The sequence below is a fragment of the Danio rerio genome, chromosome 10 (genome assembly GCF_049306965.1).
Source record: "Danio rerio strain Tuebingen ecotype United States chromosome 10, GRCz12tu, whole genome shotgun sequence".
Classification (NCBI taxonomy): domain Eukaryota; kingdom Metazoa; phylum Chordata; class Actinopteri; order Cypriniformes; family Danionidae; genus Danio; species Danio rerio.
In genome coordinates this window covers 48,573,554-48,598,454 of record NC_133185.1, presented here as the reverse complement: position 1 = coordinate 48,598,454, position 24,901 = coordinate 48,573,554, and the positions used below count along the sequence as shown (strand labels likewise).

Sequence of the window (24,901 nt, the reverse complement as noted above, 5' to 3'; positions counted from 1 at the left end):
CTTTTTACTGAATTAAATTCACAAATCAAACAGTTGCCAAATGAATTGCTGTGTTTCCATGCTGCAGAAGTGAACACAATACATTTATGATCAATAAGCAGCCCCAGATAGCACAGACAGCTGTCATCTCTTACCTTATGCTGTGCGCTTCAGGGCCATTCTCCTCTGTTTTTGAGGTGATGTGCATAAGTAATCCTTTTATATGTCTGACGTGCTCCAAACACAGTGAATTATGTTTGATCAAACAAAACAATAGTGAAATATGAAAACAATGATCGCTCCCTGTGGCTTGTACAGCACCTCTCATCAGTTGAAATACAATAACTTCTGCATAGATTATGGTGGAGACATTTTTCTGTTTTCCTATGATTACAGACATGTGCAGGAACCACCAAAATTAATTACAGCACGCTAGACCACACACAACCTAAAAGAGACACTTTTAAATATGAGTTTATAAAAAAAAATACAAAAAGCGCCTCTTTTTTAGGTGTTTATTATAACACAGATGACATATACAGTTATTTTAAACACTTTCAATAGTGCTTTATGAAAATTCAAAGGGTTTTCTTTAAAATGATGCCAAATTTTTGCATTTACTCCTCTGCATGTGGATTTGGGAAGCTTTTAAATTTGGGTAGGCAAAATCCAGGTGGAAATCCCAAAATAGCAGCAGAGTTTAACTGGTTTAAGATGCTGATATAACACAACACAATGCAATGCTTTGGTTGATACATTAGGTTTTCTTGGCTGGTTGATCTATATATTTTCTTTAAAGTTTAGATGAACCATAATATAAGCATGCCTGAAGCAGCCAAAACACACACCATTCCTCTTCCAAAGGCCCTGGGGTTTCTTTGGACGCAACACACAGCGGATTGAGGTATAATGTAATTGGTTGTAAGCCAGAGTCAATAAAGGCCAGAGAAGTGGTCAGTTCATCTCCCCGTGGACTTAACTTTTACAGGCTCAGCGTTTGCATTCTCGTGTGTTTACGACGTTTGCCTTTATACCGAACACAAAACAACAATTCTGCTATCTTTTTCGTCTACGGAAGAAACATCTTACCTTTTGTACACAGAAGTGCAACTGATGGCTTCAACAAAAGCAAATGCAAGCAATGAACAACCTCACTGCTCACAAACAAAGGCTGTGTTAAAACATTGAAAGTACAGTTTTATTCGCAGTTGTACCATATCAGGGCAGTATAAACAATGCCTTGGCAACTATCAAGCGAACCACTTAGACCACCCTAGCAACCACCTAGCAATTGGGTGCTTTGAACATTGGGTTCATTTTTCAATAAATATTATTTTATAATCCGACACTGGGTTTGTTCATATTTAACACAACACTGGGTTATAATAACCCACCATTTGTTTTGAGTGTTTTAAAGAGCCTGAAAGGCCAATTGTGTAGACAAAAAGGCGGGTAAATGCATAGTTTTGCAGCAGATGCTCTTCCAGCAGCAACCCAGTACTGGAAAACACCCATACACACTCATTCACGCACACACTATGGTCCCTATAGCGCATGTGTTTGGACTGTGGGGGAAATTGGAGCACCCGCAGGAAACCCACACCAACACGGGGAGAACATGCAAACTCCACACAGAAATGAAAACTGACCCAGCCAGGACTCGATCCAGAGACCTTCTTGCTGTCAGGTGACAGTGTTAACCACTGCGCCACAGGGGCGTAGCAACCAGGGGGACGGGGGATACGTCCCCCTCACCTTTGAGACAGGCCATTTTGGAAACAGGTGATTATAGTTATATGAACTTAAAATTTTGCATGTCATTCAGCTAAAATGTCCTCTACTCCCTTGTATGTATATATGTGTGTGTGTATGTATATGTATTTATGTATGTGTCATAATTTAGCCCCCCCAATTATTTTTTCCCCAATTTCTGTTAAACGGAGAGCAGATTTTTTTCAACACATTTCTAAACATAATATTTAAATAATTCATCTCTAATAACTGATTTATTTTATCTTTGTCATGATGACAGTAAATAATGTTAGACTAGATATTCTTCAAGACACTTCTATACAGCTTAAAGTGACATTTAAAGGCTTAACTGGGTTGACTAGGCAGGTTAGGGTAATTAGGCAAAAAAAAAAAAAGAAAATGGAAAACAAATGAACAAAACGTACACGGACCGTACACGGACCATTTTTTGACTCGTTATTTCGTTTTGGTTTTGTGTTTGTTTTATTATTTCGTTTTAAGTTAATAAGCAGAATAACAGATGAGTTTCCGTTTTTTTCTGCCTACAGAATAAACAGAAAAACGAAATATTCATCGTTTTTCTGATGTTTCGTTTTCCGTAATAAAAGGAATAATCAAATGAACGGATGATACACGGACCGATGTATTTCCCACATAAAAACGATCTAAAAGGCACAAAGGTCTATGTGTGTTTGCGTATTTATTAGTTTATAATATATAGCGTGGATTATAATATAATAAACAGAGAGATTAACTCTTTTTCATGGACATTATTTCTAAAAATAAGCTTGATAAGTTGTCTGTAGCAGGGTGAGACGAGCGCCCCAAGGGCGCTGTAGTCCGTTTATAGCCTAATGTTAGCTTTTCAAGTCTTGCGTTTCCATTTAAGATCCGAAAGTGCTCAAAATTGTATTTTCGTGTAGCAATTATCCGGCTGAACAAAACGTGTAAGTGTAATGAACCGTGTTTGAACACAGAGCTTATTATTCGCAGTCTTCGAAAACCCTATAGGGGTTTTCACGAGGGAACCAGTTTTATGCTAGCAGCCGATTAGCCTGCAAAGTGACGTCATAGTTCCTCCACTCTATAGTGTCAACCAAATGCATAAAAAGTGATGTGCCATGCAGGGAATTCTGGGAAAGTCAATTTATGGTTATTCGCCGTATATATTAAGGAAACATACCGTTAACCAGGTTACGGATTTGTACTGTAGCATTTTTACAGTTTTTTTACCGTTGAAATCACGCCATTTTTTACAGTGTAGCCAAAATAAAACAAATAAGACTTTCTCCAGGAGAAAAAATATTATCAGACATACTGTGAAAATTTCCTGAATCTGTTAAACATCATTTGGGAAATATTTAAAAAAAGAGAAAAAAACATTCAAAGGGCTGTTTTGGCTTCAACTATATTTATATATATGAAGAGCACTACAGTTATACGTAAATAAATAGAATCAATAATTAAAAATAAAATAGTAAAAATAAAAAAAATAATAAAAATATTACAAATATATTAAATTCACAATAACTTAAATGTATAGCCTATTTGAAAAAAAAATACACCGTTTTTTACAGCTTTCTTGTTATTGTTTGTTTGTACTCTTCTTAATGGTAACTGGTTCCTTTTAAAGCACCACCGAAAAAAAGGTTTCTGATTCTGCATATGAAACATGCATATGAGGATGGATATGAAACTTAATGAGTATATTCAAACAATTAATAATATATGCTTCGCTTTCCACTTATCAAAGTTCAAAAAGGCAAAATAAAAATAAAAAAACACGTTAATAAAAGATAAAATTAAAGTTTGACAGCACTTTATCATTTATAAGTTTAATTAGCTACCTTCCTCAGAGTCATTTAGTACGGCGCGTGTGTTTTCCAGCGCGGGTTCTGCCTTGTTCTGTGACGTGCGTGTCTGTCTGTGTGTGCGCTCGTGTGGATCCGAGCAGTTCAGATGCTGGAGCTCATCAGAGATCATTCAGCAGCACACACAGCTCCTCCGCTTCACAAGGTAAGAACACTGCATCTCTTCTGCATTTACAGACTTCACCGCGATTATAGTGTATTTTAATATCCAGTGCTGTAGACACGGACAGAACACCTGTAAAGTGTACAGTTGTGCATGCTCATAGCGATCGTCTGGATGATCTTTGCATTCATAAACGCTTCTAAAGTGTTTCACGGTGTTAGCATGTGATTTTAGAAACCACGGAAACTTTTCATGCACATACGCTGGTTGTGTTGGGTTGGTTTAATGAAGCACGAGTGAGCGCGCGATATTATTAACACAACAATTATACTTGATGGCGTAAATATAATATGGTGAAATGTGACATTCAATGTGACACAGAATGTGATGGTCAAACCAAATGATTAAATATACAGTTTGAAAATGCTGGGTTGCTGGGTCAATAATTGAAAAATCCAACAGTTTGGTAGAAAAAAAAGTTTAATTATATATTTATATATTATTAATATTTTTTTTATGAATTACATATAATAATTAAAAAATAATAATAAATTTTTATTAATTTCATTACTGACAAACAAATGTTCTGTTGAAAAAAATGTCTTTTAAGTTTAATTTGAAAAATTAACCCAACATTTTCCATGTTTGACCCAACTTTGGGATAATACAACCTATCATGTATATTATATATTTATTTAAGTATATAGTGCATCCTGAAAGTCTTTATAGCGCTTTACTTCTTCCACATTCATTTATGTTACAGCCTTATTCTAAAAAGTTATTAAATTCATTGATTTCCTCAACATTCTACACACAATCCCCCATAATGACAATGTAGAAAAGAGTTTTTAAAATTGTTGCAAATTTATTAAAAATTAAAAAGCTGTAAATCAGTATGCACAGGCTTTGCTCAATACTTTGTTGATGCACCTTTGCCAGTAATTACAGCCTCGAGTCTTGTTGAATATGATGCCACAAGCTTGGCACTCCTGTCTTTGGGAATTTTTGCCCATTCCTCTTTGCAGTACCTCTCAAGCTCTATCAGATCATATGGGAAGCAGCAGTGTACAGCCATTTTCAGATCTCTCCAGAGATGATTAATAGGATTTAGGTCTGGGCTCTGGCTGGGCCACTCAAGGACATTCACTGAGTCATTGTGAAGCCACTCCATTGATATGCTGGCGATGTGCTTTGGGTCATTGTCCTGCTGGAAGATGAAGCGTCGCCCCAGTCTGAGGTCAAGAGCACTCTACAGCAGGTCTTCATTCAGGATGTCTCTGTACATTGCTGCATTTATCTTTCCCTCTATCCTGACTAGTCTTCCAGTTCCTGCTGCTGAAACACATCCCCACAGCATGATGCCAACACCACCATGCTGCACTGTAGGAATGCTATTAGCCTGGTGATGAGCACTGCCTGCTTTTCTCCAAACATAACGCCTGGCGTTCACTCCAAACAGTTCAGTTTGAGTCTCATCAGAGCAGAGAGTTTAGTTTCTGATGGTCTGAGAGTCCTTCAGATGCCTTTTGGCAATTCCAGGCGGGGAGTGTCTTCTGTCTGGCCACTCTACTATACAGGTCTGATTGGTGGATTGCTGCACAGATGGTTGTCCTTCTGTAAGGTTCTCCTCTCTCCTCAGAAGAGTGCTGGAGCTCAGACAGAGTGACCATCTGGTTATTGATCACCTCCCTGACTAAGGCCTTTCTCCCTCGATCACTCAGCTGAGATGGCCGGCCAGCTCTAGGAAGAGTCCTGGTGGTTAAACATCTTCCACTTACGGATGATGGAGGCCGCTGTGCTCACTGGAACTTTCAGAGCAGCAGAAGTTTTTCTGTAACCTTCCCCAGCCTGGAGACAATCCTGTCTCAGAGGTCTGCAGACAATTCCTTTCATGATTGGTTTGTGCTTTGACATGCACCGTCAACCCTGGGACCTTATATAGACAGGTGTAGCCTTTTCAGATCATGTCCAATCAGCTGAATTGAGCACAGGTGAACTGCAGTGAAGCTGCTGAAACATCAGCATGATGTTTGCAGCATACGCACCATATATATAGTTTATAGTGATGGGTCGTTCATGAACGATTCGTTTATTTTGAACGAATCTTCAGTATGACTCGGGAACTACGAGTCCTCTCAGGGAGTGATTCGTTCATCCGAGCGTGCGCACATTTGTGCAGGTGGTATCATTCATGTCAAGTCTTCATCACATTTCGAGTCGTTCATCGCGGAAAGGCAGAAGCCAATCATACGCGTTTAGAGCCAGAAAAACAATTGAACCGTTCATCTCTCGAGTCCTCGGGTTTGATTCATTCTGTCACGTAAATAACGAACGACTCAAGCCTTGAAAGGTGAACTAATTATCATGGCTCCTACCGGCTTAGACTGTGTACATTGGTTAAGATTATATGTGACTGTCAGTGTAATGGGAACGAACCACTCACATTAGAAGATATGAAGAGGTGAGCTGAGCAAAGAGACAACAACACCTGTGTAACCGTACTCTCTTTTGCTCTGCGTTGTGTAGTGAATGACGAGAGGACACCAGTCTGCACAGAGAATGTTATTATGACAGATCGGCAGCTTCAGCTCATTACATTAAATGTACACTCCTTAGCTCAAGGTAAAGGTGGAAAAAGGGAAAAGGCGAATGAAAGATGGAGGAAACGAGCGAGAGGCACCGCGGAAGGACGCGAAGACAGGAAAGGGAAAGAAAACTAGTTCTCACAATTACAAAAATCAGCATGTGAACAGTGACAATCCACATATTACATTGTCAAAAATAAAAATCATAAATGCATACCTGCACAGAGAATGTTATTATGACAGATCGGCAGCTTCAGCTCATTACATTAAATGTACACTGTCAACAAAAATAACATTCTACAATATAACAAACTGTTTTTATATCAGTAAATATAACAAATGATTAAAATGAAACTGAAATATGCATTTGTGTGTGTGTTAATTATGGCCAGAGCCAAGTTCAATTTGGAACAGGTAGAGCATACCTCCTTAGCTCAAGGTAAAGGTGGAAAAGACCGCTCAAGCAATAGTGCAACAGGTATGGCTGCTTGGACTATACCACCTTGACGTTAACCCAAGGGGGGGAGAAGAGGTGAAACCACTGTCACTTTACAGACTCTTTTTACATGTATATTGTGAACACAAAACAATTTTATATGAACAGTAAGTAAACAGGAGGAAAATATAGTGAAATCAATATATCCAAAATAATCCTGTTACACCTGCATAGACAAAAGAGCAGGTGAACATTGAATTATTATTTTCTCCTTCTTATAGTATTCTATTGATGACTTATTTGTCATCTGATCAACCTTTTGGGCTAGTTGTAGATGTGTTTGGAAGCAATTCAAAACATTTTAATAATATTTTGGCAAATTGAACCAAATGAACGAAATGACTCGAAAAAAGATTCGTTCATCTCGATGAACGAGACTCAAAGATCCGAGTCAGTAAAATGATCCGAACTTCCCATCACTAATAGTTTATTCGTTTGTTATTTTTCCATTTTTGACAAATGTGTTGTCTTTATATGGCATTATTATTTAATCACTGTAAACAAAATCTTTACTAATTTAATTGTAAAAAAGAATCGTCTATATTTGACCCAACGTTGGGCAATGACAACCCTGCAGTTTTAAGTGAACCATTATATAAGCCAATTTGTTATGTGCCTAAAATGTATAATCAATAATTTCAAGGAAAACACTTACTGCTTTTTACTTGAAGCTTAAACATTTTATTATCGCCACAGCTTTAGTAGGAGTCAATCATTTTGTTTACACTTACACGAAATTGCCTTTCAGAAATGAATTAGCATTGTTTACAGATGAACAATATTGTTTTTAACCATTACGATTTGGCAATCGAGGTTTAATTTTCTTGAACTGCATTCATGGCGGTTTCAATCTCTCCCTCAAATCAACTGGGTTTAATCTTCATGGCTTCCAGAAAGCTGTTTAGCGGTTTTCCAGCAGTGGAGACCATTGGTGAAGACTGCCATTAGCATCAACACAAACAACTTCCCCTTGTTATTTCTCAATGAATTATGAGACATCCTGGCTCCAAAGAGACCAACAAGTGTAGCCCACATTCTGCAGAGTGAAAAGCTCGCTTGTTGAGTCCATGCTACGACAGAACGTCGAAATACTGAGACGCCACTTCAAAACAGGCAGAAACAGTTGCTTAAACAAATACTGGGGGCTGTGAGGGTGTACAAGGATAAATTAATAATGCGTGGCTTTATTTGACGCATGAATGAAGCACTCTGTTGAATGTCAAAGTCAAAGTCAAAGTCAAAGTCAGCTTTATTGTCAATTCAGCCACATGTACAAGACATACAGAGAATCGAAATTGCGTTACTCTCAGACCCAAGGTGCTTAACATTAATATAAAATATATATATAAAAAATAGTAGGGTTTAAGAAAAAAAAGAAAATTTAGAAAATTTACAGTATATACACATTGCACATAAATGTAGTCTAAGAAATATACATATGTAATAAAAAAATTGTAAACAATACAGTGACATTAAGGGCATATAGCAATGAGTGCAAAGTAAACCAGAGTTGTGCAGATAAAAAACAGTATAGTGCAAAAAGAACTTGTAAACATGATCATTGTGATAAAGTGACAGTGACATATTGGGAGGTAGTATATGTGTCTGCATAAAGTGACCAGTGCAGATGAGTGTGTGTGTGTGTGTGTGTGTGTCAGAGTCCAGAGGTGCGAGGGGAGGAGGTGCGTGGGGAGGGAGCGGGGAGCAGAGCTGGGAGAGAGTTCAGCTTCCTGACAGCCTGATGGATGAAGCTGTCTTTCAGTCTGTTGGTCCTGGCCTGGAGACTGCGCAGTCTCCTCCCTGATGGCAGCAGACTGAAGAAGCTGTGCATTGGGTGGGTGGCATCTGCTGTTATGCAGAGGGCTTTACGGGTAAGACGTGTGCTGTAAATGTCCTGAAGGGAGGGGAGAGAGACACCAATGATCTTCTCAGCTGTTCTCACTATGCGTTGAAGTGTTTTCCTGCAGGATGCATTGCAGGTTCCAAACCACACAGTGATGCAGCTGGTCAGGATGCTCTCAATAGTGCCTCTGTAGAAGGTGTACATGATTGGGGCTGGTGCTCTTGCTCTTTTGAGTTTGCGGAGGAAGTAGAGACGCTGCTGTGATTTTTTGGCCAGTGCAGTGGAGTTTTTGGTCCAGGAGAGATCCTCAGTGATGTGTACACCCAGGAACTTGGTGCTGCTCACACGCTCCACAGTCGCACCGTTGATGGTCAGGGGAGCATGGAGAGTGTGCTCTTTCCTGAAGTCAACAACAATCTCTTTCGTCTTCTCCACATTCAAAAAGAGATTGTTGTCTCTGCACCACTCGGCCAGACGGCTCACCTCACTTCTGTAGTTTTCCTCATCGTTTTTGTTGATGAGACCCACCACAGTTGTGTCATCCGCAAACTTGATGAACAGATTGGAGTTGTGTGATGGTGCACAGTCATGAGTGAGCAGGGTGAAGAGGATAGGGCTCAGAACACATCCCTGAGGGGCCCCAGTGTTTAAAGTGATGGTGCTCGATGTGTTACTGCTGGCCCGTACTGCTTGTGGTCTTCCAGTGAGAAAATCCAGCAGCCAGTTACACAGAGAGGTGTTTAGCCCCAGCTGGAGCAGTTTTTGAGAGAGCTGTTGGGGGATGATAGTGTTGAATGCTGAACTGAAGTCTATGAACAGCATACGGACGCAGGAGTCTTTTTTGTCCAGATGTGTGAGTGCTGTGTGAAGTGCAGTGGAGATGGCATCATCAGCCGAGCGGTTGGGCCGATAAGCAAATTGAAACGGGTCCAGGGAGGGGGGGAGGACAGACTTGATGTGCTGCATAACAAGCCGTTCAAAGCACTTCATGATGATAGGAGTCAGTGCAATTGGACGGTAGTCATTAAAGCAGGAGGGAGATGAGTTTTTTGGGACCGGAATGATGGTAGTGGCTTTAAAACAGGTGGGGACAACAGCCTGGGTTAGAGAGATGTTAAAAATGTCTGTGAAGACATTAGTGAGTTCTGATGCACAGTCTCTCAGTACACGACCTGGGATGTTGTCAGGGCCCGGAGCTTTGCGTGCGTTAATCCTGCTGAGAGACCTCCTCACACTGTCCGGAGACAGAGTCATCACCTGGTCACCAGGGGGAGGTGGCATCTTCTGTGCAATGGTGCTGTTTTGTACCTCAAAACGAGCGAAGAATTTGTTTAGCTCGTTCAGCAGGGGGATGGAGCTGTCACATGTCTGTGGTTGGGGTTTGTAGTCTGTGATGGACTGTATTCCTCTCCACAGACTCCGTGTGTCCCTGCTGTCATTAAAGCGATGGGCTATACCTCTGGAGTACTGTCTCTTAGCTTCTCTGATGCCACGGGAAAGGTTGGCTCTAGCTGACTTTAGGCTCGCCTCATCTCCAGCTCTAAAGGCAGTGTTCCTAGCCTTCAGGAGGTTGAAGACCTCTCCTGTTAGCCATGGCTTCTGATTGGGACGGACTGTGATGGTTTTGGTGACTGTTACATCCTCAGTGCATTTGTTTATGTAGGCTGTAACAGTCTCAGCATACTCCTGGAGGTCAGTGGTGTTGTTGTAAGTGGCAGCCTGTTTAAACATATCCCAGTCTGTGGTATTGAAGCAGTCTTGTAAAGCCTCTGAAGAACCTTCTGGCCACACTTGTATCTCCTTGCAAACCGGTTTGGTGACTTTAACGATCGGTCTGTAAGCAGGCATTAGCATGACAGTTAAGTGGTCTGAGGCACCAAGGTGGGGGAGGGGGAGGGCTTTGTAAGCTCCTCTCTGTGTGGTGTAAACAAAGTCCAGTGTGTTATTGCCCCGTGTTGGAAAGTCTATGTGTTGTTGTATTTTTGGAAACACACTCTTAAGGTCTGCATGGTTAAAGTCCCCTGCCAGGATGAGAAAAGCATCGGGGTGGCCTGTCTGCTGCTCACTAATGTGCAGGTACAGGTCATTTAGTGCCTCACTCCTGTTGTTTGCATTGGAGCTGGGAGGGATGTAAACAGCGAAAAGCAGAATGGCTGTGTATTCCCTCGGTAGATAAAATGGACGGCACTTAATAATCATGAACTCCACCAGTGGTGAGCAGTGTTTGCGGACTACAACGGCATCGCGGCACCATGACTCATTGATGTAAACACAGAGCCCGCCACCGCGGGTCTTACCTCCCGCGACGATAGCTCTGTCTGCTCTGTAGCATGTTAGCTGGTCGAGCTGAATGGCGCTGTCCGGAACGTTGTCGTTGAGCCAAGTTTCCGTAAACACAAAAACACAACAGTCCTTTACAGTCCTCTGTGATGAACGAAGTAGACGGATGTAGTCCAGTTTGTTGTCTAGCGAGCGTACGTTCGCTAGGATGATGGAGGGGATAGCGGGTTTGTGGGGGTTAGCCGCTAGCCTAGTTCGGATACCCCCGCGCTTACCCCTCTTCTGCTTCCTCTCGCGCCGCTTGAAGCGCCTCCATTGTGGGCGAGGTGGAGAGGTGGGGGTCGGAGGATGGGTAGGCATTCGGAGCAAGCCGAGATCTTGCAGCTCCTCAGTGTCCGCGGAGTTTAGCTTGTAAAGTTTGTTTCTACCTATGTCTAGCAGAAATGTTCGACTATATGCGCGGTTACGGACAGATAAACGTGACGTTGACGCACAAAAACACTGCGACGTACAAGACGAAGAACACAAAAACACCGTTTTGTCGGGAGAGAGAGAAGCCGCAGCGTGTGCACGCGCCGCCATCTTGGTCATATCCGCCGCCATCTTGGTCATATGTCTGGCTGAGTTTGCCATCTATTGGTTTGGAGCAAGATGTTACAACATACCTTCAAGATCCAGCTTTATCGAGAGAAAGCTGAAAATAGGATTACTTTAAAAGGATGGTTCACCCAAAAATTAAAATTAGCCAATGATTTACTCACCCTCATGGCATCCTAAAGCTGTCAGAGTTGGCTCTTAATAGCTCTACATTGGCAACAGGCGGGTGTTTCTCTTGAACACTTAAAAAATAAAGCACGAATAAATGCCTTAAATGGATCCAGAGAGCGAATGGAGGGGTTGTGTAGTGAATCAATGCATTTTTTGCAAGCCAGAAATCCATATTTATACTTTATCAATAGTTTTGTGCAATGTAATGCATATAGTCAAGCTCAAGTTATTCAAACCCCTGACAAATTCTGACCGCTGCTTCTTGTTCACATGTAAATAAAATCTCTGATGTCTAAGTGATGCCACTTTTACATCATCTTATTATCTTTTGCGTGTCATTTCTGATCAAAAACCAGAGTTTTCCAGGGGTATGATTAAATTCTGAATTGACTGTATATGTGTAACACATGTGCTGTTTAACCCTCTTCACTTTAATGTGTAATATAACTGAAAATGGTCACACAGTAGATGACTATTTTTTAAATTAAATCGAGTAGTGGCTTGGATTCGGAAATGCATTTCCATATTTCATGACTAAACAAGCAGATAAAACAAGCAGATCAAACTGCAGTGAAGAGCGGTAAATGCATGTATGCTTATGTCCTATATCAGGGGTCACCAATCTCGTTCCTGGAGGGCCGGTGCCCTGCAGGGTTTAGCTCCAACTTGCCTCAATACACCTGCCTGGGTGTTTCAAGTATACCTGGAAAGACCTTGATTAGCTTGATCAGGTGTGTTTGATTAGGGTTGGAGCTAAAATCTGCAGTAAACCGGACCTCCAGGAACAAGTTTGGTGATCCCTGTTCTATATCATATATATATATATATATATATATATATATATATATATATATTAGGGATGTGCGGAGCAGCCGGTATTTGTATTTGTATTTGTTGAGGGGGAAAAGTATTTGTATTTGTATTTGTATTTGTATTTGTATTCGAGTAAAATTCAAAATGGCGCAGAAATATATATTTTTTCTATTACACTTCTAATTTACGTTATTGTGAAAGTATTGTTTAATTATACCCATTATATAAATTATAGATATGCAATATTGGCTGTTGTTTTTGAACATGTGATAAGAAATGTCATTGAAAAGAAAATAACATAGAAGCCATTATCTCATCCATGGTTAAACCAACAACTAATAAAATACCATTGTGAATATTATGAACCCCACCACCACCGTTCTTGTTTAAGGACACTGAATAGACAGAATAAAAACAAATAATACTTCAAAAAACTGTTCTTCTTCTGAAAGAACTTTTTTCCAATGGACAGAATTCCAAAAATAAGCCAAATAAATCTAAATAAAACCCTGCCTGGGAGATCTGGCAGAACAAAAGTATTCTATATAATACTAAAAGATGCAGCCCTGCTATTATCATCTGCCAGCCACAAAAAACACACAAAGTTTGTTTGTTTGTTTATTTAGAGATATCTGCAAATATTTTTCAATGGAAGTCAATGGAGGAATATGACTAGTCAGTCATAATATATTTGCAGATATTTCCAATCTGAATTATAATTATGACAAGTCAAAATATAATTAGAGATATCTCTAAATATATTTATGGATAGTCTCAACAAGGTTTAAATGCTAAAACGGCTTGCCATACGCACAGTGGCACAGTGGAGATTTCTCTAGTTATATCGTTTCAGTCGTTTGTTATGCAGTGACATGCAGTCAAATATTTCGCCAAACAGTCCTTAGGGATGCGGTGACACGCAGTCAGATATTTTACCGGACAGATCCGCCACTTTTGGCGCGCATAAACAATCATAAAGCTCTCGTGCTGCAGGAAGGAGGAGGTCTGCTGAAGGCGCACAGCTGACGTGCAGAGAGAGGTTTGCGTCTTTAATAAACTACGGCAGTTTGCGATCACTGAACAGTAAGAATGATTAATAAATCCATATGAAACAGTCCCTTAACAGTCACGTCTCGCTTTCAGTTTCGGGCTTTGGCGCGTTTTGCACTGAGCGTGTGTCTCTCTTTCTCTCTCTCTCTCTCTCTCTCTCTCTCTCTCTCTCTCTCTCACTCACTCACTCACTCACTCACTCACTCACGCGGGCATGCACTGTGGTCTCATGAGGAAACGCTGCTTTTTGATATAGTGTTTTTCTTGCTCCCGAATACAAATAATTTTTCAAGTATTTGTTTGAATCAAGTATTCGTAAAAACACGCTATTCGTGCCTTTCCGAATACCGTATTCGGGTTCGGCTCCACCCTTAATATATATATATATATATATATATATATATATATATATATATATATATATATATATATATATATATATATATATATATATATATATAAATATATAACTGGAATCACTACCGCAGTCGCAATCATGGATCTCATAGGAAGCAGGAGCTCATGATGACATATGATGACGTGTGCAGGTCTTGTAGTGCTGTCCCCTTTCGTAGGGGTAAATTTGAAGCCCTTCCCCTTCACACTCTGTTTCAAGGGCCAAGAGGAAGGAGTAGAGGTACAAGAATAGAATTGGGATTGGGTCATAATGTGCCAATCAGTGAAGACATGTCCTCTTGCGCAGGTGCAGAACGTGGCTCTCGTTTCAGTCCGCTTTTGTCCGTTTGGTGTGTTCACGGACAGTTTTTTAGTCCAGATGGGATCCAATGAGAGATAACATTAATGGGTTTTGTTGGTGTTAGTTGTTTGGCGTCAGCTTGGTGTGTGCAACACCATTGTTTCAGCAGACACTGGGCTTCTTGATCAACACTTTGTGTTTTGTTGGTTTCTCTCTGCTAGCAGTGGCTAATCAGATCTGTCTGGCAGATGTCTGCTTGCTGATCTCAAGGTCACGTTGCCAGATTTTTCAAAGATGCGTTCAGAGATCTGTGATGACCATGCATGAACTCCGACCTTTTCCACTCATGGCTGACAGAGCGCATTAAAGCATCCTATTTTCCGAGTGACCTTTTATCCCTATTCTCCACAGTGCTGTGATGTAGAGAAGGACGGCCTGGAGCCATGCAGTTCATTTCACCCCTGGTCTCCTTCAGGTTAATGCATAATGAGTCTGTGTTGTGTTATTAAACACTGTTCTTTTCATGCTTAAACCAGTGCGGTTCATTTGATTTGAATATCATTAGGGCTGCACAATATATGGCTTCAGCATTGATATCGCAATGTGCACATTACAGGGCTCGAAATAGCGACCATTTTGGTCGCATATGCACCCGAAATTTAAGCTATGCGACCTCATAATATATTGGGAGCATTCGTGCGACTGAATATTGAGGTTGGAGTGCGAACTGTTTTTTTTTTTTTTTTAAACATGATAAAATCGCTCTTCCCTGCCGCTATATTGGTTCATATTAGCTGTCAATCACTCAAGACTTTCCGCTGTCAGATGACAGGAAGGGAGCTTCTGTGACCGCGGGGAATGCAAACGGCTGAAGAGTGAAAAGTATACTAAATCTCGATACGTGTTCTGCCAACACAATCTCACGGCAATTCGTAACTTTTTCATACGTTTCCTCGTGAGATCAGGCTGCAACAGCGCAAATGTCCGCTAAAACACCATTGCCAAGGAAGCTTGCCTTTACTGCGTTTAAACTGATGCGGGTTATAACAGAGAACAGTATTGCGCCGGTGGTCATTGGGAGAATCCTGCTCTGCCCCTCTCATATATTGGGCCGGCTGACACGCATGCTTTTCCACAAATACAGAAAAATGAAATTCAGCGTGTAACGAGGCTGAGCATTAAAACGACACGAACCGAAACCAAAACTTTTAAAAGTAAGACTTTACTTCCTTTCTTTTGTCCGTTCTTTCTTGAGGTGTATATTATTTTTCTATTTAATTAATGACTGCTTTGCAGCTTTCAGCATTGAATTTAATGGATTTATTATATTATATCGTTTGTTTTGTAGCAGAAATAGGCTACTATTTATTAAATTGACATGCATATAAACATAATAGTACAAAATAAATATTTCTTACTACAATGCTTCATTTGTGTTTGATGCAAACCATCAATTTATTTTTCATAAAGTAACAGTAGGACTTTATATAGCAGATAACTTATATTAAAGCACATTCAAGGCAGCATGATGATGATAAATATGTTTAATTATTAGTATTATTGTCATCATCGTCATCGTTAATATTTTATAATTATTCAACATTAATTTTAGAATTATTGCACAAATATTAAATCATCACAGCATTAGTTAGATAGTTTTTTCTGGGTTTTGTTAGTCCCAATTGATGCTGTTTTCAAATACAATAAATCCCTTAATATACAACTTGTCAATATTATTAATTTTTGGTGGGTGCTCCTAAATTTTTTCTGGTGCTCCTAAATATTTCAGGTTGGGAGCACCGCTGCTACCAAGTAAGAAAGTTAATTTCGAGCCCTGCATTAGCAATAGTCACATCGCAGAATAATATGCAATGTTGAGTTATGAATATAGTCGATCAGGAACAGCTCAGAACGCATGAGAATGGTGAAGTTGCTGCAGAGTTTATTCAAAACGGAGTGGAAGTTGATCATGTGCATTTGTGTTATAGGCCTGACAGAGTTCAACGTATATCTTCGTTTTAATACTTTTATTGATTTATTAATACAGTAAATGCTTTTGCAGAGTTATTTAACATTTATTACTCACATCCAGCTTTTTGTAGACTATTTGACTGTTCCGAAAACCATAACACTACCACACTGATGTCTTTGCTTTTTTGTATTTATCTATGCTTGGAATTTTTTTTTAATCACATTTCATGCATAATTAACTTCCCTACAGAATCATCCTAATCATTCATTCAATCATTTTCTTGTCGGCTTAGTCCCTTTATTAATCCGGGGTCACCACAGGGGAATGAAGCGCCAACTTATCCAGCAAGTTTTTACACAGCGGATGCCCTTCCAGCCGCAACCCATCTCCCGGAAACATCCACACACACATTCACACACACACTCGGACAATTTAGCCTACCTAATTCTCCTGTACCGCATGTCTTTGGACTGTGGGGGAAACCGGAGGAAACTCACGCAAACGCAGGGAGAACATGCAAACTCCACACAGAAAAGCCAACTGAACCGAGGCTCGACCCAGCGAGCTTCTTGCTGTGAGGCGACAGCACATCCTACTGTGCCACTGCTTTGCCACATCCCAATCAAACTGAATAAATTCTTTCCAAATAGCAATTTTCAAGTCATCTAGTGAAATTGTATGCATATTCCAATATTTATTGCAGAAAAACTAAATATCGCAATGTCCGATTTTTCTAATATCGAGCAGCCCATATATACAGTTGAAGTCAGAATTATTCGCCCCTTGTTTACGTTTCTGTTTAACAGAGAACAGATTTTTTTTCAACACATTTCTAATCATAATAGTTTTAATAACTCATCTCTAATAACTGATTTGTTTTATCTTTGCCATGATGACAGTAAATAATATTTGACTAGATATTCTTCAAGACACTTTTAATTACGTTAACTGGACAGGTTAGGGTAATTAGGCAAGGCATTGTATAACGATGGCTTGTTCTGTGGACTATCGGAGAAAAATAGCCATCAATAGAAAGTAATACTGTGGTTAAAAAAGTCTTGCAGATAACAGTGCCATATTTATTTTTTATTCCAAACGCACCAGCTCCATTGTGGTCCAGTGGTCAGCATGTTGCGTTACGATGCCGCCGAGCCGAGTTCGAACCTCACCTGAGTACATTTTTTTAATTTTTAGTGTTAAGACATATCATACTGTTTGGGTTACTTATGTAGGTGAACATATTTTATTTTTATTTTTTGTGTGACCACTGTTACAAAGGACTGGATATCTATAAAGAACTTTGCACAGAATATATATTCAGATATTGCAGGAAAGAACATTGTGATGTTTAAGAGGTTTATCTACCCTTTAATCTTCTCATATTTATGAAAAACATTTGAAGTTCTAAAGCAGCTGTGTCCTCGAAAAAGACGTGATAGTGTCATTAGAAACTGAATTGGACATGACTTTATTTTAATATAGTCAGTCGTGAACTGAGGTAGGCCGGTCTAAGGCTTGAAACTCCAGGGCTGAAAAGGCGTCCCACTCCAACGCTGCTTTAAACACTGAAAGAGTACTGCTGACGATACAAACTAACTTTGCCATCTGAATAAACAAACACCACTGATCGCTTACTAAATCTGTAGAGACAGGACAATCAACACCAACTGGAGCCGCATCTTTATTAAAAGGAGACGAGAAGCAAATCCAGATTTCACCATTTCCAGGTGAGAAAAGCTCTCGGGTTAAAAATGTTCCTTAGACACGTGTTTTTGATGAGCGTCGCATGCACTGTAGTCCACACGTGAGTCCAGCTGCGCTCTCATAGCGTGAAAATGAAAACAAAACCTTCACTGCAGCACATTATAAACTTAAAGGGCCATGAAACCCCCTCGTTTCAGCAGGGTGTTTTCACACCTCTACTTTGGAAAAAGGCAGAAAAGTGGGCGTGTCCAGCTCTGTTTAGGGGGGAGTGTCGGAGGAACTAAAGTGGGAGGGTGTGGGAGTGTCTATTTGGGCACGCTGAGTTTCAGTCAAAATACACACAGGAGAAAGTGATGGTGTTTAACCTACAGGGACATCTGTAGTCGAATTATTTGCCAAATTATTAAATGGTGGACTTTAACTGCAGTTTGGCTCTTTCATTCAGGGAATTCATTCATGCCCCTCGCGACAAACGAGATATTTGATTCGAGGAACTGCTCTAAGCGTGTATTTTTCATGCAATGTTTGATACCGCACGGCGAATGAGAGAAAAAAAAAACTCAGCATTTCCCGGAAACTTAGATGCACACGGCAGGTAGCGTCAGAAAGCCGCGTGTGTTATTCCGGTCACAAAATGCGGTGCTAACATGTTTGCACTCAGTGCAATAGTTAACTTAATTCGATACGAACAAACTGAATAAACAAAGAGCGCTGGTCGCTCACTTACCAAATCTGTAGAGACAGGACAATCACCAGCAACTAGAGCCGCGTCTTTATTAAGAGGAGACTACAAGCGAATCCGGATCTCAGCGTTTGCAGATGAGAACAGCTCTCAGGTAAACAATAATCCTCCTTAGACACGTAAGTTATTGTTGTCGCGCGTCGCGTACACTGTTAATCCACACGTGATCCAGATGAGCTCTCACAGAGAGAAAATGAAAACAAAACTGAACTGCAGCAAACTATAAAAGCAACACTTCACGCTTGTTTTGCCAACACAACGTGGCGTCTCTGCCGTCTAAACACTCTGACAGTAATGAATATTAATGAAGTTGCACAATAGAGCGCGCTGATTGGTTTGAACCAAGTCTTTCTCATGAATTAATGCAGCACACTCAGAGACGTCACAAAGTACTCCCAGGTACAGACAGCCAGTCTACATGCTGGAATACACGCTAAGATCTCATGACCATGACGCAACTTCAAAAATTCGTTTCAAACCGGAAGAACGAATTTGCTCAAAATAACGCAAAAACAACCAATTTTAACTTTTAGTGAGATATATGTGTCCTAATATTATTTATAGCAGTGTGGGACACATATACGACAGTCAACAGCTCAAATAATGTGTTTTGGTGTTTTGTGACAATCCTTTTAACCCTCTCTTCCCTTCTAGGTTGAATCAGGGGGTCCAATCACTCCAAAATACTACCGTATACTTATATTTCTGGGCATCATTATAGGACGCCCTATCAACCTACTTACCTGTTCACTGTTTATTTACTCTTACCATCCTCTTCAATGAAGTCTAGCTCAAAGTGTGACATAGTCCATGCTGGTGAATGAACATTTGTAATAGTTTGCAGTGCTATGTATATTGTCTGCGGTGGTGTTGTATATTACACTACAAACACCGTGTAATAAACTGCCTGAGCATTTACTTTACAGACTTTTTTCTTATGCATTATATTACTACTTCAAACTACTTATAATGTCAATAAAGTCACTTTGTTAAACCGTAGAGTTGAATTTTCAATGGGGCGAGGCAGTGGCGCAGTAGGTAGTGCTGTCGCCTCACAGCAAGAAGGTTGCTGGTTCGATCCTCGGCTCAGTTGGCGTTTCTGTGTGGAGTTTGCATGTTCTCCCTGCGTTCGCGTGGGTTTCCTCCGGGTGCTCCGGTTTCCCCCACAGTCCAAAGACATGCGGTACAGGTGAATTGGGTTGGCTAAATTGTCCGTAGTGTATGAGGGTTTGTGTGAATGTGTGTGTGTGGATGTTTCCCAGAGATAGGTTGCGGCTGGAAGGGCATCCTCTGCGTAAAAACTTGCTGGATAAGTTGGCGGTTCATTCCGCTGTGGTGACCCTGGATTAATAAAGGGACTAAGCCGACAAGAAAATGAGTGAATGAATGAATTTTCAACATTGAAAGTCGACAGGGCAGAGATCAACATCCCATAATGCAATTTACAGCAGGAAATAAACGGAAAACACAAAAAAATACAGAAACTGTTCATTGAGGGATATTTTTTATAATGTGCTCTGTGATTATGCTTGGTCTTTCTTTAATTCTGTTAAAACCACCATACGAACCCTGCAGCTCTTTTATGAAATCGCAGTGAATCGCATTTTACAATCGCAACTAGATCTTACTTCCTTTAGATCGTGCCGCTCTAGGTGGGAGTGTATCAGCAGTGTGTGGATTGGTTAAAGACGGCGTAGAAGGAAACGGTTGTAGTTCATGCATCAGCACTGAGGACTCTTTGTGTGTGTGTGTGTGCTAAGGTGGTGTGAGTGTGACGTCAAAACCTGCAAATCTCCAACTCCCATTAACCCAACCCATGTACCTCAGAAGAAAATACTCTTTCTTTACCAACAGTTTATTTGTGGTGCGGAATATTTCGCTTAAAAATAAACATTCATACCATTAGCTCATTTTCGTTTTACTTTAAGCAACTGGCTGCTGCTTTCAAGAATGCTACCTGTCAGCAAAAAGTCCATCAGACACGCCTCACCATTCCACTTTACTCAACTCCCAACGTCAAAGACTCTTTATGCACTGAGCACAGAGCCTTTACTCAAGCTGGAGTCTATGAATAAAAGGTATTTATTGTCTTAACTGAGCGCAGAACATGCTTGGAGGACGCTAATATGGAATTAATGAAACATTAATTGAACTGAAGGAAGTTTGCTTAAGCAATATTTTTTAAATTAAAAACTGTACATTTAATGCTTGATGAAAATACTTAAGCAGCAACTGTAAGTCTTTAGCCCCTTTCACACATACAGACCTTTCCGGAAAATTACCAGCAATTTTCTGGAAAGGTGTGTATGTGTGAACAGGCCCTTTTTGAAAATACCGGTAAATTCGTTCTGGCTATTTTCTGGAAAGAGAAGTTGTAACATTACCGGTAATTTGCCGAAATGCTGCGCTGTGTGAACGCAGAAGGAAGATTGCCGGAAAGAGCGCGTCCACGTCTAGAACGTGCTGACGAGAGACGTCTGCTTTAGCCAATCAGAACCGTCAGACGCATTCACGTCCGGGCGGTTTATGAGAATAAAAGCCTTCGAATATTTTCCCAGACACATTTAGCTGCTAGATGTTAGTCAGATCACGTTTATATGTTCTTCTTAATGCCAACTGTGTAAATAATCATCGATAAGATGCTTATAATAAGCCGTTGTTTGTTTACCTTCAAGCTTTGCGTGTGCCCGTGAAACAGCCCGGAGCGCCACCACACACACATATCATGTACATCTCGACATGCGAAAGTGTTTCTCTATATGTTTTCATCGAAGTTGTTCACAATACTGATCATCCACAGAGTTTGTGATGTAGTCAAATGTTTACAAACACAAGTGCAGACGTTTAGAGGTAATTTCTGGTTAATGATGTCAGAATTTACCGGTATTTTGGAATGGATCTGTGAATGCTCTTTTCCGGAAAAATTCCGTAACGTCCTCGCCTGTGTGAACATCGCTTTTTTGAATTTACCGGTAAAGTCGTTTCGGAAATTTTCCAGATATTTACCGGTATCACTGTGCGAAAGGGGCTTTTGACTCTTCTAAAGCATAAAAATACCATAATATGTTAGCAGATATTTAAGAAACATGCCCAGTGAACATTCTTGTTTATCTGAAAAGCAATGGACTAGATAGCAGTGTTTCCTCTAGGATTTTTTCCAGCTGTAGCGGCAGACTCTGTTGGGCATTTTACACAGATCTACCATTACATGTGGCGTTATTTCATTGACAAATGTCGTGGGCGCAGTATTAAGTTGAGATCGCATTCATGTAAATGCCTACGAGCATGTCAATCTCTGCTTGAGCGCTGATTTCTTCTATTTGTGCACAAAACTTCTTGCACGCCCTCAAATATACGCTGCTCAAGTGCAGATTTTCTTGCGCGCCCTCAAATAAACGTGGCTGAAGTGTGATTTAGTGCGTTCATGTAGCGAGTCTGTCTCCAGCATTGATTAGATTTGCTGGGAATATTTATGAATGTCTCTGATAGACTTGCGGAGCGGACCGCGGCATTAATGCGTCCTGAAGTAAAGTGAAACGGCTATAAACTCCAGCAAGATAAAGTCATTATATGCAGCGCCACAGACCTTTATTTATAAATAAAGTATAACTATGGAAACTGTGTTCATCATAACTGAAAGCTACGCCGTGTTTGCTGGTCTCACGCACCTGTCAGTCTGTCAGTCAGCACGTCTCCTTAAAGGGTTAAACAGGACGCACAGCACAACTACGGTCACAGAAAAGTTTGCGCTGTTATTCACTTACCTTTTCATACGTTTTCAGTGCGATTTTAACCCGCTATTTAAAAAAAAACAACTGAATATTTTGAATAAGAAGCTGTAATGTAGCCATAGTGGGATGAATTTTGGTGTGGCGCCCCGCCACGGAAGAATGAATGTAGCAGAAACCATGGATAGGATATGCAGCCAGCCGGAAGTGCGATATTCACATCAATATAGCAGCATTTTTATGACACTGCATAACAACAGTTAATATTCAGTACTGTGACGGTTGGGTTTAGGGTTGGGGTAGACGTAAAAAAATAAATTTTATTGTGTAATTTAATAGATAACATAAATAATACTCAGTACAACTACTGTTTTTATGTTACTGTGACAGTTGGGTTTAGATAGACGTTAATAAAATACAAATAATGGGACATTTAATTAATAATATAAATCATTTTCATTCTGGTCACAACCATATCTGATCTATCAACCACTAAAAACAATGCTGAAGTCAGATATTCAGCTATAAAAATGTGCGTTACGTGCTGGATCAGCTGTCTTTGTTTTGGTTCTTTTAACCTGCCTAATGCCAGTTTAGCCAATTATATTTCAGCAGGCCAGGTTGCCTTGGTGGAAAACCACTTCTTTCTTTCTTTCTTTCTTTCTTTCTTTCTTTCTTTCTTTCTTTCTTTCTTTCTTTCTTTCTTTCTTTCTTTCTTTCTTTCTTTCTTTCTTTCTTTCTTTCTTTCTTTCTTTCTTTCTTTCTTTCTTTCTTTCTTTCTTTCTTTCTTTCTTTCTTTCTTTCTTTCTTTCTTTCTTTCTTTCTTTCTTTTATTGATCCATCCATTCATTCAGTCAGGACGACGTTCAAAGCATGCGTCCGTGACCGTAATGCGACCTCCAGTGGATGGTAGCAGACTCTGAAATGAGACGTAGATTCGGAGTTCCACATGAGGTGGTTATTAAAGGTTCAGGACACTCTGGAGAACTTTTTTTTTATATTAACTGATGTGTGTGTGTTGAGCATCAGTTAAGACAATGTTAGCACCTCTCAGCTTTAATTGTGGGGAAAACTGGATAATTTTGAGCTTTTGTCAGCTAATTTCAGCTTCCGGGTTTAAAATGATTTTTGGGGCGGGATCAAAATCGGCGACGTAGCGCAGTACTGCAAGTGCAATGATGACGCGTCGGTTTCTCATTATTATTCATAGCGGAGTTTTCTTATCCTATGAGAAGAGCCGGCTGCTTAATTATTCATGAGAGCATGTGCTTTCCGAAGGCAGACCCGCCAGTTTCAAGCTAGCTGTGAGACACGGACCCACGGCACGCAGTAGCCGTTCATGAAGGCTCGTATGCGTTTGTTTCCATGATCCACGGGGTTTGTTGCATGTGTTTTCCCCCGATCTTGTCAGGGCCGATCATACAGCAAAGCTGTGTGTGTGCTGCAAGCACTTTTGTCGGGAGAGCAGCACGAGAATTTAAGAATGGCGGACGTTGTCTTTTATCAGGAGTTCGTTCACATTCAGACACATCACTGTGCTGCTGTGTTTGCCTAAATTACCAGCAGGGCTAATGGTTAAAATAGACAGGTCAGGAGACCTGCTGCACTGAGTCTGCATTCAAGATCCATGGTTCAGACCCGGGGATTGAGGGAGAATCCTCATTTATAGTGTTTATATGAACACGATTATCTTTATAATGATACAAACTGTGGTTATCTGTATATGAAATTACGAATAACAAATGTAGCAGGGCATTAAATTACTGCTTATTTCTTTGCATTTTAACTTTGTGAACTATAAACTCATGCGTTTGTGTTTCATTTTGTGAGCTAACTGACAACAACAGTTGTTCGCTCACGTTCTCCCCTGCTGGCCACTCCCACTCCTGCCCTATGCTCGCGGAGCTCCACCCCCATTAATCATGCAGTAGTCTATTCTGAAGTAGACTTTAACCGAAAGTGGGGGGTGTCATCGCCCTTTAATCAGCAAATAATATAAGTATTGCGAATGTAAACATTAAGGTTACATAGTAACCTTGTGTCCTAACAACACGCTACTTAACGAGAAACGCAGTGATAAGCAATTTGGCTGTTTGCACCAGACGAAACACGACAGAAATTTAAATACAGCCATTCAGAAGCACAGAATATGCACTCTAGGGTTGGGCGATGTCGACTAATTTGGCATCGTATGATGTGTAATGTAAAGCATTGCGATGGACGATGACATCGTTATCATAGGCAGCAGTGAATTAATTATTTATGAATAATTAATTATTCATAATGAATTATTCATAAGAAGGAAATTATTCTTTCTTTCCTTCTTTCTTTCATTGATCCATCCATTCATTCAGTCAGGACGACGTTCAAAGCATGCGTCCGTGACCGTAATGCGCCCTCCAGTGGATGGTAGCAGACTCTGAAATGAGACGCAGATTCAGAGTTCCACATGAGGTGGTTATTAAAGGTTCAGGACACCCTGGAGAACTTTTTTTTGGACATGTGTGTGTGTGTTGAG

General features: G+C 40.3%; 1 protein-coding gene across 1 annotated transcript in view; it reads left to right on the top strand.

Moving 5' to 3' along the window:
- Nucleotides 1-3,688: 3,688 nt before the first annotated feature.
- hapln1b (hyaluronan and proteoglycan link protein 1b) overlaps nucleotides 3,689-24,901 on the top strand; it is a 61,671-nt gene continuing 40,458 nt past the window's right edge. The window contains exon 1 of the mRNA XM_009305685.5: nucleotides 3,689-3,747. The gene's annotated coding sequence lies outside the window, so the exon portion shown is untranslated. The remainder of the gene's footprint in view (nucleotides 3,748-24,901) is intronic.